The sequence below is a fragment of the Rattus rattus genome, chromosome 3 (genome assembly GCF_011064425.1).
Source record: "Rattus rattus isolate New Zealand chromosome 3, Rrattus_CSIRO_v1, whole genome shotgun sequence".
In the NCBI taxonomy this organism is placed as follows: Eukaryota; Metazoa; Chordata; class Mammalia; order Rodentia; family Muridae; genus Rattus; species Rattus rattus.
In genome coordinates, this window is record NC_046156.1 from 1,096,092 (window position 1) to 1,112,727 (window position 16,636).

The window sequence follows — 16,636 nt, forward strand, 5'->3', positions numbered from 1 at the left end:
CTCTCACTTTTCTACTGGATAGACATTTACTTGTTTGTATAAGGTATATCACATAGCATTGTGGTCCACGTTTTATCCATTTCTGTCAGCTCAGCATTTGAAAATGGGGAGAGAGGGTGATGCCATCAGTTCAGCAATGTTAAAGATCTGGCCTGATTTCATCTATTATTCACGTCACTAACAACATTGGGACATTGTTGCATCATAAACACACACATTTGTGGAAGTGTCATCATTAGGTAACCAAGACTCAAAGGTCTTGTTGAAACAGTCTTTAAATGGACTCTAATCGTTTTGAGGAAACAGATTGATTTATTGACCATGACTTATACAGGTCAATAGGCAAGACTTCTGTCTTATGCATGTTGGTCCTTGACTCTCATGTGTTTGAAGAAATTGGACATTTCTTCATAAACAACTTTCACTAGGTTTATCCCATTGCAAAGAGCTTTTAGGTTTGTTGGCTATGAGTGGCACAGTTTTTCTGAATGAATGAAATTTAGCATTTTATTAGATGAGAAGTGTCTTATGCTGACCCAGAAGGTTTCATAGCTCAAATGTTAAATTTAGGTTGTAAAATTTTCCTTTATTTATTGGATATTTTTATTTACATTTCAAATGATATTTCCTTTCCCAGTTTCTTGTCCATAAACCCCCTATCCCATAACATCTCCTTCTCTGTAAGGGTGATCCCCCTCCCATCCACACCCTCTTACCCCCTCCATGCCCTGACATTCCCTTACACTGGAGTGGGATCCAGTCTGGGCAGGAAAGAGGGCTTCTCATCCCATTGGTGCCCAACAAGCCCATCCTCTGTTACATATACAGCTGGAGCCATGTGTCTGTGCATATGTACATTTTGGCTAGTGGTTTAGTCCCTGGGAGCTCAAGTTGGTTTGTATTGATGTTCTTATGGGCTTGCAGCTTCATCAGCTCCTTCAATCCTTTCTCTAATTCCTCCAATGCGGACCTCCTTCTCAGTTCAATGGTTTGGTGATAGCTTTTGCCACTAAATTTGTCTCTTTCTGGCTGATCCTCTCCAGAGGCAGTTATATCAGGCGCCTGTCAGCATGCACTTCTTGGCTTCATCTATATTGCCTAGTTTTGTTGGAGATATATATATATATATATATATATATATATATATATATATATATATATATATATATATCCTGGATCCCAAAGTGGGGAAGGCTATGAATGATCATTCCTTCAGTTTCTGCAGAAAACTTTGTCTCCATATCCCCTCCTATGAATATTTTGTTCTGCCTTTTAAGGAGGACTGAAGCCTCTGCTTTTTGATCATCATTCTTCTTAAGCTTCATGTGGTCTGTGGCTTGTATCTTGGTAATTTTAGCTTTTGCGCTAATATCAACTTATCACTGAATGCATACCATGTCTGATTTTTGTGATTGGGTACCTCACTCAGGATGATATATTCTAGTTCCACCTATATCCCTGTGAATTTCATGATGTAATTGTTTTTGATAATTAGCAGTACTCCATTGTGTATATGTACCACATGTTTTGTATCCATTCCTCTGTGGAAGTGCCTATGGGTTCTCTCCAGATTCTGGCTATTATAAATAAGTCTGCTATGAACATCGAGGAGTGTGTGTCTTTCTTGTATGTTGGAGCATCAAATAGAAGGAAGATATAAAAAAAGAATCTGAGGAAATTCAAAAAAACATTGGATTCTGCTATAAATGCCTATATTCAACAAAACTGGAAAAACTGAATGAAATGGATAATTTTCTAGACAGATACCAGGTACCAAAGTTAAATCAGGATTAGATAAACCATCTAAACAGTCACAAAACTCCTAAAGAAATAGAAGCACTTATTAAAAGTCTCCCAACCAAAAAGATCCTAGGAACAGATGGGTATAGTGCGGGATTCTATCAGACATTCATAGAAGATCTCATACCACTACTGTCCGATCTATTCTACAAAATAAAAACAGAGGGAGCACTACCCAATTCCTTTTATTAAGTCACAATTATGCATATACCTAAACCACACAAAGACCCAACAAGAAAAGAGACCTTTAGACCAACTTCCTTTATGAGTATTTACACAAAAATACTCAAAAAAATTATCACAAGTGGAACCCAAGAACACATCAAAATGGTCATCCATCATGATCAAGTAGGTTTCATTTCAGGAATGCAGGTATGTCTCAATATATAGAAATCCAGCAATCTAATCCACTATGTAAATAAACTCAATGGAAAAAAAACACATAATCATTTTATTAGGTACTGAGAAACCATTTGACAAAATGCAATACGCTTCCATGCTAAAAGTCTTGGAATGTTGAGAAATATAAAGCCCATACCTAAACAAAGTAAAAGCAAACAAGTAGCCAATATCAAACTAAATGGAGAGTAACTTAAAGCAATCCCACTAAAATCAGGAACAAGACAAGGATGCCCACTCTCTCCCTACTTATTCAGTATAGTACTTGAAGTCCTAGCCAGAGCAATCAGAAAACATAAGAAGGTGAAATTGACACAAATGGGAAAGGAAGAATCAAAATATCACTACTTTCAGATGATATGATGATATAATTAATTGATCGGAAAAGTTTCACCAGGTTTCTGTGTTTTCATTTTCTGTTCATTCCTGATAAATTTATGTCTAAGTCCTTTTAGGAAAATCCTAAAATAAATTTTATTTTGCTACTATTAGGAAGTTTTCTACATCCGGTTCCTGTCGGCCTGCACTTCTTAGCTTCATCTGTCTTATCTAGTTTGGTGGCTGTATATGTCTCCTGAGAGACATACCCAGAATACAGCAAATACATAAGCCAATGCCAGCAGCAAAACACTGAATTGAGAATGGGACCCCCATTGAAGGAATTAGAGAAAGGACTGGAAGAGCTTGAAGGGTCGTGAGACCCCATATGAAAAATAATGCCAAACAACCAGAGCTTCCAGGGACTAAGCCACTACCCAAAGACTATACATGGACTGACCCTGAGCTCCAACCTCATAGGTAGTTATGAATAGCCTAGTAAGAGCAGCAGTGGAAGGGGAAGTCCTTGGTCCTGCCAAGGCTGAACACCTAGTGAATGTGATTGTTGTGGGGAGGGTGGTAATGGGGGGAGGATGGGGAGGAGAAGCCCATATAGAATGTTAGGGGGATGTTTGCCAGCAACCAGGAAGGGAAATAACAATTGAAATGTAAATAAGAAATATTCAACTTAATAAAGACAAAAAAAGGATTAGCCCACAGCAAGATGATTCTAGGAATATTCTTGGGGTATCTGCTCTTGAGCAGACTCATACATTATGATGATGCAGAACAAACCGCAATAATTGAAAAACTCTCATTGGCCAGAAGAGGTTTTAGAGTGATGGTATCTTTTTATTATAGGTTTAGGAGTCTGTAAAAGTGTGGTTAAGTGTCATTCATGGATAACACTTCTGAAGAAATAAAACTCAGTGAGATATATTGGCTTAAGTAAACAATTCTTACTTTTTAGCATAGATGATGAGATATATAGTTAAAGAAGATGAGTTTTAAAGTGTTCTATTCATAAAAAAGACTATCTCTGATATTTTCTGTTTTTCTGGAAAGCTTTCAACCAGCAAATATAGAGTGTAAATGCAGGCTATCATATATAAAATGTATTTGCTTTGGAGGTGCCATTCTTTAGATTCTGAATTGGAGTCATAACGCTAATAAGAAGAATCAGATCTGTTTGTATTTTCTAATAGTTACTGAACTTGTATCAGGGATATGTAATGTAGAGTCAAATATATATTCTGGGCCACTTGAATAATTTCTAGTCTCTCAAGGTTCTGTATAACCTGTATAAAGAAATAAGCACCTGATTGGTAGACAGTCATCTTTAAGTTTTCCTGAACCATCATGGTTAAATCATTCCATCTCATAGCCTACTCATCTCCTCTGCAGGCTACTCTGTCAGCAAATACTTTCCAACTTATCCTTCTGTGCTGTGGAAGGCACACCAGTAAGGCCCCACATTAAGACATCTGGCAATTAATGGCACCTTCATTTTATGAGTGGAGTACTGAAGTCTGGAGAAGAAGGTGAGGCAGTGAGCTAGGATCTGCCCTCAGACCTGTGGTCTGTTATTTCTGCTTTGCAACTCTGAGGCTCAGATGCCATTGACTGGATCATTTGGTATCTTCATTGAGTACTGTTTGAGGATATCTACTAGTTTTGGTGTGCTTCTACCCATTGGGAACATAGTATGACCCATCTTATGCTGTTGAAAAAAATATAAATTTAAAGGTTGAAAGAAGAATCAACTTCCAATGTTCCTTGACCAACCTTCTAGAAACTACATGGTAAAGAAGGGGAAGAGGGCAGCAAAGAAAAAGAAGGTCAGGGTTCACTCTGTTAGGGATCAAATTTCTCACGCACATGCCAAAAATAAATTTTGATCTTCTACAGTAGTAGATTTTACATTTACTAATTTACCAGACCTTTAATATAGTTCCATAGGTTATGATTGATCCACAACAATAAAAGTATGTTGTTGCTTCTGTATATCATTAATTTTATGGCCTGTAAATATTTTATATGCAGGATATTTAATATGAAAACTTTGTGACATGTCTCTGTAACTCTAATGGTAACCTAAAGCCCACAGGTTGAGAACCACTGACTTAGAGAATATTGAAAAGTGAAGTATTTTGTAGTACATGCTCCTGGAAATTGAAAATAAAGCAAGACACTCCCTGTCAGAAGCCAAGACTAATAGAAAATGAGTAGGCCATCTGCCCACTCACTCAGTATACTTTGCAAACTGCCCCTGCCCAACCACAGGCCATATGTGCCAGAAGACCAGTGCCCAACTCCAGCAGAAACACCCTGCCCAATCACAGGCCAGGATGAGCTGAATAACATGGTCTTTGGCAGAGATACCCTGTTATAAATGCCCCATATAGGACAGAAGACTAATCCACAATTGAAGCTAAAAAACCTTGTGTAAGCATAGGACTTGTCTTCCTGAAAACAGTCCCCAACTTGAGTGAAGACTTCCTGCTGGATTAGAGGCTGTAAGGGACACAAGAACTCCAATCCCAAACTGGATGTAGGCCTCCTTCAAAACCACAGGCACGTATGCCAGATGATAAGAGAGTGAGAAAAAAATGAAAAAATAAAAGAAACCCTCCATCCAACATAAAAACACAATCAACATCTAAATTCCTCAATTTCTTTCCTCAGGGAATAAAAGTTCTTGTCATAGAGATATTTCACTAGTTAAGTTTGATTGACATCAAGGTATTTTATTTTATTTGTGGCTATTATGAAGGGTATTGTTTCCCTAGTTTCTTTCTCATCCAACTTATTATTTGTACTAAAGAATGGTACTGGTTCCTTTGAGTTAATTTTATATTCAGCCACCCTGCTTTAGTTGTTTACCACCTGAGAGAGATATCTGGTAGAATTTTGGAGTTAGTTTATATATACTATAATATCATCCTTAAATAGTGGATGCTTTACTTCTTCCTTTCAATTCATTGCACCTTGATCTTGTTTTGTCTTCTTGATCTAGCTAGAATTTTAACTATTATACTGAATAGATAGGGAGAGAGTAGAAAGACTTATCTTATCCCTAATTTTAGTGGACTTGCTTCAAATTTCTCTCCATTTAATTTGATGCTGGCTATTGGCTCATTCTATATTGCTTTTATTATGTTTGGATATATGCCTTGAATTCCTGATCTCTTCAAGACTTTTAACATAAAGAGGTGTTGTATTTTGTTAAAGCCTTTTTCAGCATCTAATTAGATGAACGTATGAAATTTGTAGTTGGTTTATATTTAGATTATATTAATAGATTTTTGTATGTGGAACCACTCATGAATCCCTGGGAAATAACTTACCTTATCATGGTGAATTATTTTTATATGTGTTCTTTTATTCGATTTGTGAGAATTTTATTGTTTATTTTGCATCAATGTTAATGAGTGAAACTCTTCTGAAGTACACTTTCTTTACTGGGTCTTTGTGTGATTTAGGTATCACAGTAACTGTGGTTTCAGAATGAATTAGGTAGTGTTCCTTCTCCTTCTGTTCTTCTGGAATAGTTTGAGGAGAAGGTGTATTAGCACTACATTGAAGGTCTAGTAGAATTTTGCAAATTTTGCACTAAAGCCATTTAGACTGGTGTTTTGTTTTTATTTGGGAGGGATTTAACAACTGCATCTATTTCCTTAGAATTGCTGGGACTGTTTAGATTTTTAACCTGATCTTGATTTAACATTTGTACATGGTATCTGTCTAGATAATTGTCTGTATCATCTAGATTCTCAAGATTAATTATTTATAGTCTTTGTAGTAAGATCTGATGGTTTTTAAAATTTACTCAGTTTCTGTTGTTTTGTCTTCCACTTCACTTCTGATTTTATTAATTTGTGTACTGTCTTTGTTCCTTTTAGTTATTTTGGCTAAGTTTATCTATCTTTTAGATTTTCTCACAGAACCGGCTTTTCCTTTTGTTGATTCTTTTTATTGTTTTCATTTGTTCTAATGGGTTGATTTCACACCTTAGTTTGGCACAAAAATTGTGGTTCTTTTATACAATGGAATACTATACAGCTATTAAAAAGAAAACCATCATAAATTTTTCAGGCAAATGGATGGAACTAGGAAAATCATCCTCAGTGAAATAACCCACATGAAACATGAAACATGAAACATGATTGGGATATACTACTGATATGTGAATATAAGCCAAAAAGTACAGAAAAAATCATGGTAAGCAAAGGGAAGGAGTCACCTTAGTGGGAGGTGGCAATGAAAGGAAACAGGAGAGACTCACAGAGGGCAAAGTGAATTAATGGCAATGTCTATGTAGAAATGGGGGGAATGTGGGAAACCTCTAGAAAGTCTCAGAGACCTGGAATAGGGAAGGTGCTCAGTACACAGTGAGGGTGACCTTAACTAAAATGTTCAACCATGGGAAAAAGAAAACACCTCCTGTAGATTTGCATCCCCCAGGGCAGGGATGTGGACAGTACTCCACTGTCAACATTATTGACCCAAAATTCTACCTGTCTGAAAAAATACAGGAACTAACATGGAGTCTGAATGAATGTCAATCAGTCCAACTTGAGATCTCATGGGCAAGCAACAAACTATGACACAGTTACTGATGCTATGTTTTATTTGCAGACAGGAACCTAACATGGCTGTACACTGAGAGGCTCTACCAGCATGTGACTAAAACAGATACAGATACTCAAAGCCAAGCATTGGACTGAGGTCAGAGACCCCCCCCCATGCAAGGGTTAAGGGAACAAGTAAAGGCACAGAAGAGAATGGCAACCTTATAGGAATACCAATAGTTTCAACAAATCCAGACCCCGGGAAGATCCCAGAGACTAAGTCACCAACCAAAGAACATACATGGGCTTGTTCAAGGTTCCTGGCACATATGTACCAGAGGACTGCCTTGTCTCACCTTAATCTGAGGGAATGGGAAATGTTGTTGAGACTGGATACTGCAGAACAGGATGCTTCCCTGGATACTCTCAGAGGCAAGGGGATGGTACATGTAGGAAAGACCTCTGCAAGGGGAGACAGAGGAAGGCAACATTACAGATTCAAATAAATAAAATAATTGATTAATAATCAAAAAATCTTTAATATATATTAAACATAGTCAACAACAGTCAGGGCTATATGCCAACAGCAAATCCTGATTATTACACTAGAGCTGAAGCGTGCAAAATCCTTAAAACCAACTTTAAGATGATGAAATAGGTGCTTAAAGGAGAAGATAACAAATATTGTAAATAAACCCAGGAGAGACAAATATGTATTGGTTGAAATAACTAAATCATTTAAATTAAGTCAAGAAAATAAAAACAAATGAAAAATGATAGAAACAAATAAAACAATTTAAGATGTAAAAATAGAAATAGATGCAATAATAAAAATACAAAGTAAGAGATTTCTGGAAATGAAAATCTAGGTAAACAAGCAATATTTAAAGAAGCAAGAGTTGCCTGCAGCATTCAAGAGATGGAATAAAGAGTCTCAGGCAGTGAACATACTATAGAATATATGGATATATTAGAAAAAATTTTAAATCTAAAAAATTTCCTTACACAAATCATGCAGCAATTCTCATATCCTATGTTAAGACAAACCCCAGGGCATCAGTAGTAAAAGGTCAAGAATTCTAGCTCAGAAAATATTTTTTACAAAATAATAGAAGTAAATTTTCCAACCTGAAAAAGAAGATACCTATAAAGATACAAGAACTTGGAGAATACAAAATATGTTGAAACAGAGAAGTATGACACTCATTCCAGTTTCCTCCTGCACCTGGAGCAGATCTGGTGCCACAGTTCTCTGTTCCCAAATCCTGTGGAGGAAAGAGCAGGATTCTCAGAAGTGCAGACAATCCTGTGCACAGAAGAGACCACCACTTCTACTCATATACCTGACACAAGAGGAGCCCACCTGGAGCCCTCTGGACCCAGGAACCTAGGAGCAGACAAGGACAGGATACTTACAGTGTCTCAATGCATCCAGAACAGAAAGCTAGTATCAAAGAGTATAAATCCACTTGAGAGCACAAGTAAGACCAAAACTTCTGCTCTGAGGGACCCAACTGAAGCACTCAGGACATAGGAACCAAGGAGCAGTCTGGAACAAGATCCTTCTGTTTCCACCTGCGCCCTGAGCTAACCCTGTGACACAGCTCTCAGTACCCAGATCCCCTAGGGAGAGAACAGGATTCTCAGAAGTATGGACAATACTGAGAGCAGAGGGGAGATAACCACTTCTGTTCACATTCCTTGCCCAAGAGGAAACTGCCTAGAGCTCTCTGGACACAGAGAGCAAAGAGCAGTCTGGGATAGGATCCTTCTGGTTTCTGCCTTCACCCACAGCTGACCCTGAGACACAGCTCTTTGTACCCTGGGCTGAAGTTGTTTACAACTCCATAGGAAGAGCAGCAATATCAACAAATAAGACACCCCAGAACTCCCATGGACTAAACCAGTAACCAAAGAGTACACATGGGGGAACTAATGTCTCTAGTCGTATATGTACCAGAGGATGGTATTGTATGGCATCAATAGGAGGTGAAGCCCTTTGCCCAAAGAAGTCTTGATTCCCCAGTGTAGGAGAATGCCAGGGCTATGAGGTGAGATTGAGTGGGTGTAAGGGAGAATATACTCACAGAAGCAGAGTGTGGAAGGAGGGAGCATGGGAGATAGGGGAAGGAGCATTTGAAATAGAAATACATAAACTGTCCAATAAAAAATATAAGAGTACACATGGAATGACCCATGTCTTCAGCTGTATATAGAGCAGAGGATATCTTAGTTGGGCATCAACGGGAGGAGTTGCCCTTGTTCTTGTGAAGGCTAGATGTCCCATTGTAAAGGAATCCCAGGGCGGGGTACAGGAGGAAGATGTAGGTCGGTGGGTTGTGTGGCATCCTCATTGAAGCTTGGAAAGAAGGTATTATATAGAGGATTCCAGGAGGGTAAACCAGGAAAGGGGATATCATTTGAAATGGAAATAAAGAAAATATGAAATAAAAGAAAAGAAAAAATCACATAAGATAACAAAAGTATAACAAATACTGATTCTTTCAGGAAGTAGAAATTACAATGACAATCAACTAATGCCTTGGATTTAAGATTTTTTGTATTAATAGCAATAGCAACAACAACAACAACAACAATAATAATAATAATAAAAACTTCAAGCATTTTCAACTCTGTTGATGACAATTTATAGAAACAATGATTTGCACACATTGCTAATGAGTATGTAAGATGTTTCAGGGGATATAATCCATAAAATCTATGCATATGTATTTTTTGCATTTTTATTGGATATTTTATGTATTTACATTTCAAATGTCATTTCCTTTCCCAGTTCCCCACTCTGCCATCCCTCCTCTAGCTTCTGTGAGTGTGCTCCCCCTCATATCCACCTACTCCCACCTTGTTTCCCTAAACTGGGGAAACCAACCTTCACAGGATCAAGGGTTTATCCTCCTATTGATGCCAGAGAGTGCCATCCTCTGTTACATATGTGACTGGATGCAGGGTCTCTCTATGTATGCTCATTGGTTGGTGGTTTAGTCCCTGAGAGCTCTGGAAGTAGGAGGGGAGGTATAGTTGGTTGGTATTGTTGCTCTTCTTATGGGGTTTCAAACCCCTTCAGCACCTTCATTCCTTTCTCTAATATATTCATTGTGGCCCCGTGCTCAGTCCAATGGTTAGCTGCAAGCGTCCTCATATGTATCAGTAAGTTTCTGGCAGAGCCTCTCAGAGACATCCATATCAGGCTCCTGTAAATAAGCACTTCATGGCATCAGCAATACTAACTAGGTTTGGTGGCTGCGTATGGGATGAATCCACAGGTGGGGCAGTCTCTGGATAGCCTTTCCTTCAGTCCCTGCTCCCTTTTTGTCCCTGTATTTCCTCCCATGATTATTTTGTTCCCCCTTCTAAAAAGGACTGAAGGATCCACATTTTGGTCTTCCTTGAGCTTCATATTGTCTGTGAACTGTATCTTGGGCATTCTGAGCTTTGCATATTTATTTATAAAACTATATATGCTCCTAGTTCTTTGTAAAGTTTTGTACATTCTTGTTCAATATTGTTAGTAATGCTAAAGTTCCTGAATTATCAAAATGTTGCTAATCATATAAAATTATACATTATATTAAAGTTCTCACATATGTACATTATATCTGCTTTCCAAGAATGTAAGATCTTTATGTAAAAGAGTGAGGGAAAGAAAAATATTGGGTGTTTTCGAAATGAGAATTGTGAATTTAGAGTAGTCAATTTGGAAGGCTGTTGACCATAATATCACTATTCACAGGAGCATGGACGACTCCTTTTGTAACTATTATTTGAATTTCTCCTCATGTTTTTGTGCCTTTCTTTGGAGCTATGTTAGTAAATAGCTAGCTGCTTAAATACTTAAAAGAATAGTTAGAGACCATCTAAGCAGCCAGCTGTATCTACAAATTGTTTAAATTATCAAAGTTGTGTCCCTGTTCTTTCTACATACTCAAATATTTATTCCATCTCAAGTCTCTCATGAGGTTAAAGAGTAAATAGAGTCTGACAATAAAAGTATAAGGGATTTAAAAACTAGAAAGATGTTCTACTTCTAAAAGGTAGTTTTAAGATGATAATATGAATAAAATTAAGAGATAATTTAAGTAAAAAATTACAAACTCAGTAAGATTAAATAGATGATAAATTAAGTACCTCATCTAAGTTGACATACAGATAAGATTTTTAAATGTAATTCATACATTTAAAAAATTATTATTTCAAAAACAGATTGTAATATACATTTTTGTTGCTATAAGAAAAGAAAACCTTTTAAATACAAAAAAGTGAGAAATGTAATGAGTTTGTCTGATGTTGCTTGTATTCTAATGCTAACATTTATTCACCAATGCTGGTTGCCCAGAGATGAGAGTCACATGTAGACACTATATAACCTTGCCCCCAAGTTACATCTGATTGGTAAATAAAAATGCCAACGTCCAGAAGAGACAAAGACAGGGTTTAATATTCCTGGGTCGGGGGTCAACAGAAAAGGAAATCAAGAGATGGGAAAATTAAGGAGGAAGAGAAGCAAACATGGGTTTTATATACCATAAAACATAATCCTGAGACCTGGCCAATTGGAGTTCAGAGCAGTCCAAATAAAAGAAAATGAATAATAAATAATAATTTGGTGTTTTAATGAGAAACATATATAATGATAGCATAGAGGATAAATATCTACCTAGCTATTATGTTATTTAGGGTTTATATAAATGTTACGGATGTCTTTTCCCTAAAATCTTTAAGATCAAAGGTGGGGTAGAAACCCCGAGTCAAGATTAAAAATTTCTACATTAGCCTGTCATGACAACTCGATGTTTAAGACCAGAGAGAAAGTGAAAAATGCCATTAGCTCAGCTGTCTGCAAGGGTGGGGATGTTTTAATCTTTCAAAGGAAAGATGCATAGTATGTAAAGACTGGAGCATGGATTATGTAATGAATAAAAAGGTTTGGGGAAGCATCATCAAGATCCAAGTGTCTTGCTGACAAGGATTTACATGCATTGCAGTACTTTTGTGGAGGAACTTTTGATTTATTAACCTTGATTTATTTGTTGTACTTAATTTAAGGAGGTCAGTTGGCTTCTATCTTGGGCAAGTTGATTCTCGCCTCTATTTTAATTGATGATGGATATTTGTGTTTTCTAAAGCAAAAGTCTCTAATTCATTCTCACATATTATTTTTAATTGGTGCCTGCAACAATGTAAGGAGCTTAATTTTAGGAGTTAAGGGCAGTTTCCTTAGTGAATGAGTTTCACTACAGCATTTGATATTGGTCTTCTGCTGATCCAGGAAGTTTTTTTTTAATCACATATACTGTCTTTTTTCACTTCTTTTTAACTAGATTTTTTTTATTTACATTTTTTTTCTTTTTTGAATTGTTTATTAGATCTACTTCCTTACATACATTTCAAATGTTATTCCCCTTACCAGTTTCCTGTCCTTAAGCCCCTTATCCACTCTCCTCCCCCTCCCCCACACAGATATTCCCACCATACAACCCCCTTATTGTCCCCCAATATTGCCCCTGCACTGGGGGACCAACCTTGGCAGGACCAAGGGCTTCCCCTTCCACTGGTGTCCCAACAAGGGCATTCTCTGCTACATATGCAGTTGGAGCCCTGGGTCAGTCTACATATATAGTCTTTCAGTAGTAGTTTAAGCCCTGGAAGCTTTGGTTGGTTCGCATTGTTGTTATTATGGGGCTGCAAGCTTCTTCAACTCTTTCAATACTTTCTCTAATTCCCCCCAAGGGGGTCCTGATCTCAGTTCAGTTGTTTGCTCCTAGCATTGACCTCTCTATTGTGCATGCTGTGGATGTGTCTCTCAGGATATATATATATATATATATATATATATATATATATATATATATATATATATGGTCCATTTCAGCATGCATTTTTTAGCTTCATCAATCTTATCTAGATTTTATGGAATATATATATATATATATATATATATATATATATATGGTCCATTTCAGCATGCATTTTTTAGCTTCATCAATCTTATCTAGATTTTATGGAATGAATATATATATATATATATATATATATATATATATATATATATATGGTCCATTTCAGCATGCATTTTTTAGCTTCATCAATCTTATCTAGATTTTATGGAATGAATATATATATATATATATATATATATATATATATATATGGACCACATGTGGGGCAGACTCTGAATGACCGTTCCTTGAGTCCCTGCTCTAATCTTGCTTCCATATTCCATCATACAGCTATTTTTTCCCCTTTTAAGGAGGAGTGAGAACATCAGAGTGTAGGTCATTCTTTTTCTTGAGCTTCCGGTGGTCTGTGGATTGTATCTTGGGCAATTTGAGCTTTTTGACTAATATCCACTTATTAATGAATGCATAGCAAGTGTGTTTTTCTGTGATTGAGTTTTCTCACTCAGGATGATATGTTCTTGTTCATTCCACTTGCCTATGAACTTCATGAAGTAATTGTTTTTGACAGCTGATTAGTTCTCCATTGTGTATAGATGTACCACATCTTCTGTATCCATTACTCTGTTGATGGGCATCAGGGTTCTTTCCAAATTCTGGATATTTTGAATAAGGCTGCTATGAACATAGTGGAGCATGTGTCTTTGTTGTATGTTGGAGCATCTTTTCAGTATATGCTCAGGAGAAGTATAGGTGGGTCCTCAGGTAGTGCAATGTCCAAATTTCTGAGGAACATCCAGCCTGATTTCCAGAGTGGTAATACCAGTTTGCAATCCCAACAGCAATGGAGGAGTGTTCTTCTTTCTACAAGTCCTGGCCAGCATCTGCAGTCACCTGAGTTTTTTATCCTTGCCATTCTGAATGATGTGAGGTGGAATCTCAGTGTTGTTTCCATTTGCATTTCCCTAATGACTAAGGATGTTGAACATTTCTTTGGGTGCTTTTCGGCCATTCCATAGTCCTTGGATGAGAATGTTTTGTTAAGCTTTGTACACCATTTTAATAGGGTTATTTTCCTCTCTGGAGTATAACTTCCTGAGTTCTTTGTATATTTTGGATATTAGCCCTCTATGAGATATAGGATTGGTAAAGATCTTTTCCCAATTGTTCGGTTGCCGTTTTGTCATAATGACAGTATATTTTGTCTTACAGAAGCTTTGCAGTTTTATGAAGTTTCATTTGTTGACTCTTGATTTTAGAGCATAAACAATTTGTGTTCTGTTCAGGAAATTTTCTCCAGTGCCCATGTGTTCGAGACTCTTCCATACTTTTTCTTCTATTAGTTTGAGTGTACCTGGTTTGATGTGGAGGTCATTGATCCGCTTGGACTTAAGCTTTGTACATGGTGAAAAGAATGGTTCTATTTATATTCTTCTACATGCTCAGTTCCAGTTGAACCAGCACCATTTGTTGAAAATGCTATCTTTCTTCCATTGGATAGTTTTAGCACCTTTGTCAAAGAAAAAGTGACCATAGTTTTGTTGGTTCATTTCTGGGTCTTCAATTCTGTTCCAATGATCTACCTGCCTGTCTCTGTAACAATTCCATACAGTTTCTATGACTGTTGCTTTGTAATACTGCTTAAAATCAGGTATGGTGATTCCCCCATAAGTTTTTGTTGTTCAATACAGTTTTTGCTATCTTGGATTTTTTATTATTCCAAATGAATTTGCAAATTGCTTTTTTTTTCTATTTCCATAAAGAACTGCATAGGAATTTTGAAGGGGATTGTATCGAATCTGCAGATTGCTTTTGGAAAAATGGCCATCTTCACTATAATAATCCTTCCAATCCACCAGTATGGAAGATCTTTCCACCTTCTGAGATCTTCCTCAAATTCTTTCTTCAGAGACTTGAAATTCTTGTCATCGAGATCTTTCACTTCCTTGGCTAAAGTCAGACAAAGATAATTTTATATTATTTGGGAGTATTGTGAAGTGTCATTTCCCTAATTTCATTCTCTTCCTGTTTATCCTTTCAGTATAGGAAAGCTACTGATTTGTTTGAGTTAATTTTATACCCCGACACTTTTCTGAAAGTGTTTATCAGGTTAATTAGTTCTGTGGTGAATCTTTTGGGGGTCACTTAAGTACACTATTGTATCATCTGGAAATAGTGATATTTTGATTTCTTCACTTCCTATTTGTATCCCTTTGACCTCCTTTCACTCTCTGATTGCTCTGGCTAGGACATCATATACTATATAGAATAAGTAGGGAGAGAATGGGCTACCTTGTCTAGTCCCTGATTTTAGTGGGATTGCTTCAATTTTATCACCATTCATTTTGATGTTAGCTACTGGTTTGCTGTATATTGCTTTTACTATGTTAAGACATGGGCCTTGAATTCCTGATATTTCCAGTACTGTTATCATGAAGTGGTGTTGAATTTTGTCAAATGCTTTCTCAGCATATAATGAAATGATCATGTGGTTCTTATCTTTAAGATTGTTGATATAGTGGATCACATTGATGGATTTTTGTATTTTAAACCATCCCTCCATCCCTGGGATGAAACCTACTTGATCATGATGGACGATCGTTTGATTTTTCCTTGGATTCGGTTCGCAAGAACTTTATTGAGTATTTTTTGTGTCAATATTCATAAGGGAAATTGGTTCGACGTTCTCTATAATTGTTTGGTCTCTGGGTGGTTTAGGTATAAGAGTAATTGTGGCTTCATACAAGGAATTTGGTAGTGGTCTGTCATTTGCTATTTTGTAGAATAGTTGGACAGTATTGGTATGAGGTCTTCTATGAAGGGCTGATAAAATTCTGCACTAAACGCATCAAGTCCTAGATTCTTTTTGGTTGGGAGACTTTTAATAATTTCTTCTATTTCTTTAGGAGTTATGGGGTTGTTTACATGGTTTATTAGTTCCTGATTTAACTTTGGTACATGATATCTGTCTAGAAATCTGTCCATTTCTTCCAGATTTTCCAGTTTTGTTGAATATAGGCTTTTATAATAGGATCTGATGAGTTTTTAATTCTTTTCTGATTCTGTTGTTAAGTCTCCCATTTCATTTCTAATATTATTAATTTGGATACACTTTCTGTGACCTCTGGTTAGTCTGGCTAAGGGTATATCTATCTTGTTGATTTTCTCAATGAACCAGCCCCTGTCTTTGTTTTTGTTTCTACTTGGTTGATTTCAAACCTGAGTTTGATTATGTCCTTCCTTCTACTCCTCTTGTGTTTATTTCCTTTTGTTTAGAGCTTTTAGATGTACTGTCAATCTGATTACATATACTCTCTCCTGTTTCTTTTTGCAGGATCTCATAGCTATGAGTTTTCCTCTTAGTACCACTTTTACTGTGTTTCATAAGTTTGAGAGTATTGTATCTTCATTTTCAATGAGTTCTAAGACATCTTTAATTTCTTTCTTTATTTCCTCCTTGACCAAGTTGTCATTGTGGAGACTATCATTTAATCTCCATGTATATGTTGACTTTCTGTCATTTTTGCTGTTACTGAAGACAAGTCTTAATGTGTGGTGACCTGGTAGGATGCATGGGAGTATTTCTATCTTCCTGTTTCTGTTGAGGTCTGTTTTGTGACTGATTATATGGTC